Source organism: Nicotiana sylvestris, chromosome 8 (assembly GCF_000393655.2).
Source record: "Nicotiana sylvestris chromosome 8, ASM39365v2, whole genome shotgun sequence".
NCBI classification, from domain to species: Eukaryota; Viridiplantae; Streptophyta; class Magnoliopsida; order Solanales; family Solanaceae; genus Nicotiana; species Nicotiana sylvestris.
Genome location: NC_091064.1, coordinates 25,412,534 through 25,416,551, shown reverse-complemented (window position 1 = coordinate 25,416,551; position 4,018 = coordinate 25,412,534). Strand labels below are relative to the sequence as shown.

Sequence of the window (4,018 nt, the reverse complement as noted above, 5' to 3'; positions counted from 1 at the left end):
TGTCACAAGTCACGAGCATCTACTAAGGTCTGAATACAACAAAGATTCTTAAAATATATACTAAAAACAGTCTTAGGAAGATAAGAGGGAGAAGAGCAGGGCTGCGAACGTCGGGCAACTACCTTGCTAACTCTGATGAACCTGCCACTGAGTAATTAACACTCGCTACCGGGTTCAGAAATACCTGGATCTGCACACAAGGTGCAAGGAGTAATGTGAGTACGCCAACTCAGTAAATAATAAGAGTAAATAAAGACTGAACAGTAACAAAACACATAATCCACGTCATAATGCCATAATATGTACATGATATTTTAAAAAATAGCTACTTTGGAGATATGCGTTTTGCATTTGTCATAATAAGGCCATTATAGGCAATTAAAGACATTAATGCTACGTTATATAATCATTGTATTTATACAAATTCTCTAACATTTTTAGCATTTAAGGCTCATTAAATACTGTATCTGTACTCTCGTGAACTGTCAGATTCATTCCCTTGGACTTAAATAGGTACGAGTGTTGAATCTCTTGAGTATCTGCTCGTGCTTCCTCTTATGCCTCTGCTCGTATCTGTTGCAACTCGTGCCTCTTTGCCAATCATAACTTTTTGACCAGTCTATGTGTCATGGCACGTCATCTTGCAATCACTTAAATATGTAAACTCAATTTTTTTCCAATACAATACCGTCTCGTAGTCCCAAAAGTAGATATGTAACAGTGACAAAAATACAAGAATACGACAAATAAATCAACTCGGGAACTCCAGACATAGAGAGACGGAAGAACTCACTCACAAGGAAAGGTACAATATAGCAATAACTCAGCAAGGAAGAGATACTGTGTAGAAAAGATACCACATAAGTACAAATTCAATGAAAGGAGGGATAACGTGAATCAATGACTCCAATTAAGGGTAAGTCAACAATGATAAGGGATCACAAATCTTCAATTAGGGTCGAGCAATTACGAAAGAGAATTAACAAACTCAATTAAGGATAAGTAATTATGGAAAGGATAATATAGTAATAAAAGAAGTAACAACTTCAGTTAAGGCACATAAAAGTTTAATCGGTAATAAGAGTAAAACATGGAACAATTAATTCCAATTAAGACACATAAGGTGAATTTAGTGAATGGAGAATTTAACATAACAAAACAATTTCATATCTAATGAACATAAGAACCTAAGAGCCCTAAACAGTCAAATTTCCACAAATAAGCCCGAGCACGTACTCTTCACCTCGCGTACACGGCTTCACATGACACCATTAGCACCAAAGACTCAAATCCTAAGGTTGTTTCCCACACAAAGTTAGGTAAGATAATTACCTCAAAGAAGCTAGACCGCTATTCTAAAATGAACTTCTCGAGTGAAATAACCTCCAGACGGCTCAAATCTAGCCAAAATAACTTCAAAGCATAAATAAAACTCATAAGAAACTATTCTGAATAATAAAGCTTCAATCTTTGTCAAAAACTAAAAATCAACCCAAAAGTCGACCCCCGGGCCCGGACCTCAGACCGATAAAATTTACAAAATTTGAATATCAATTTAATTATGAGTCTAACCATACAAATTTCATGTAAATTTTGACTCCGAGTCGATGTTAAAAATCCAATTATTTTCTTTAGAAAAGTTTTTGATAAAAGCTCCCAATTTTCCTATCAAAATATGGATTAATTCAAAAATGAACTTCTATAATCATATTAAAATAAAATAATTATAGTTAGATACTGACCCCATGAAAATATGAGAAGAACGCCGCAAACATCACCTCAATTGGAGCTCTAGAACTCAAGATATACTCAAAATACCAAAATAACGCGGTCTGGTTTTTTATACTCAGGGATTTTCGATTTTGCGACAAAACATCCGCACCTAAACATTTTCAGCTGCAATTTCCGCCTTTGGGGACCATTGTCGCACCTGCAGGGTCGCAAATGCGGTCCCACCTTCGCATCTGCGAAGCGCTAGCACCAGCTCTCTTCTCCGACACTAAAATGAGCATAACACAACCCAAATTTGACGTTTCTTTTTGCTATGGCTTCGTAATTACAATTGGGATGTATTTCTACAATTGAAATAGAAATTGGATCTAATTTTCTTAATGTGGTATAATTTATGCTTGAAAAAATAAAGTCAAAAACATAAAAACGAGCGCAACACAACCCAAACCTATTCAAAATCTCACCTGAGCCCCTCGGGACCACATCCGAACATACCCATAAGTCCCAACAAATAACACGGACCTGCTCGAGGTCTCAAATCACATAAAAAATATCAAAACTATAAAACACACCTCAAATCAAACTTAATGAACTTATGGACTTTCAACTTCTACAACTCACGCCGAAACATATCAAATCTACTCGGAATGACGTCCAATTTTGCATGCAAGTCTCAAATGACATAACAGAGCTAATCTAACTCTCGGAATCGCAATATGAATTCCATATCAACAAAGTAAACAAAACAACATATTAGTTAATAAAGCAACTCAAATCAACTTAATCAAATTCATGGAAACTCTTAACCAGCTTTGTTTTCAAATTTAAGAATGAAGCTAATAAAATCTTATAACAAGATAAAGAATCTTAAAATATGACCATATAAACATGAAAGAGACAAACTATACTGAGAGCTATTCGAAGATGCTCAAATTCTAAGCCAGAACATTACTCAACTGAACTAAACTATTGCATAAATGGTTACCTTCACGTTAGTTAATACAAATTGGATTCATGGCCTGATGTTGAAGCCTCTTTCTAATCTTAATTTAACCTGAGAATTTTAGTTTCAGATCCTATTTTAAATGAACAAAAATATTTGTATTTCAACACACTTGAGTGCAAATCAGTGGTCTTACAAGTGAAGATACAGATACCGAACATGATATTAAGTGTTCATTAACGTGATGAACTAGCGTGGAAAAAGCAATAGGAGCAAAAGTCAAACTGATTAACAACTAATTCCAATTAAAATAAAACTCAAACCTAAGTCACTAGCCTCGTTCAGTCGTTAACAGATAAACACCAACAAATAGATCTGAAGTCAAAAACATGATTCCAAGAATTCCACTCAATTTGCAGCACAAAAAACTATATAATCATACAACTCAGTACATTTAGAAATCTATAAGAACTTTTACCTTGAACTTCGAACAAGGAGAAGGAAATGAACCCGAACAAAGGTAAGGAAAAACAGAGAGAATTCAGCTACGCAGATACAATAGTTTCAACATTAAGCAGCAGTGATTTTGACCCTGACAAACCCTTAAAAACCCAAAGTTTTAGAAGCTCCTCTATTTTTAGCTTTTCGAATCCAGTTTTGGAGTTTCCTTTTTTTTTTTGAATTTTCTGAAAGTTCTCCACCTAGTTATTGATTACCTTCCATGCGTGTGTGAAGATGGGTTAGTGAAGATATGAAGAATTTAGATGAGAGAGTAAGTGTGCGAGAATTTTCGTGTGCTTTCTCCGAGATTGAGGTGAGAGCAGGGGCGACTGCTAGGGTTTTTCTAAAGGGAGGGGTCTATTCTCTTGATTTAAGGGGATTAGGGCATTTAAGCGAAATGGAGAACGAAACACGACGTAGTTGTGCCACCATACCACGTCGTTTTGTTGTTCAGGCCTTAAAGGCATTTGGACAGGGTAGAAAATGGACTGGGCCGGGTTTATGTTGAAATTGGGCCTAGAAAAATCGGTCCAGGTGCTTAATTGAGACACAAAAGCAGCCCCTTTCTTTCTTTCTTTCTTTTAATTTCTAAATTAAAACACTTTCATTTAATCACCCTAATTAAAACTATATTGTAAGACCAACCAATCTATATATTTTACCTAATACTTTATTGATTAACCAATTAGCCAATTAGTTATACCTAAAGATGTAAAAACAAGAAAAAACAACTAATGCATTTTTTATAATTTATATATTTTAATAATGCAATTAAAGTCTAAATATCTTATGAATGCAAGATATTTTTTTTTTTGACTTTTTTCATGATTTAAAGATATTTCT

General features: G+C 34.7%; 1 long non-coding RNA gene across 1 annotated transcript; it reads right to left on the bottom strand.

Moving 5' to 3' along the window:
- Positions 1–264: 264 nt before the first annotated feature.
- On the bottom strand, positions 265–3,583 carry LOC104230466 (uncharacterized). The gene is made up of 2 exons (XR_711874.2): positions 3,153–3,583; positions 265–840 (listed from the first exon to the last, which is right to left on the bottom strand). It is a non-coding gene; the product is annotated as an uncharacterized lncRNA (long non-coding RNA).
- Positions 3,584–4,018: the final 435 nt, after the last annotated feature.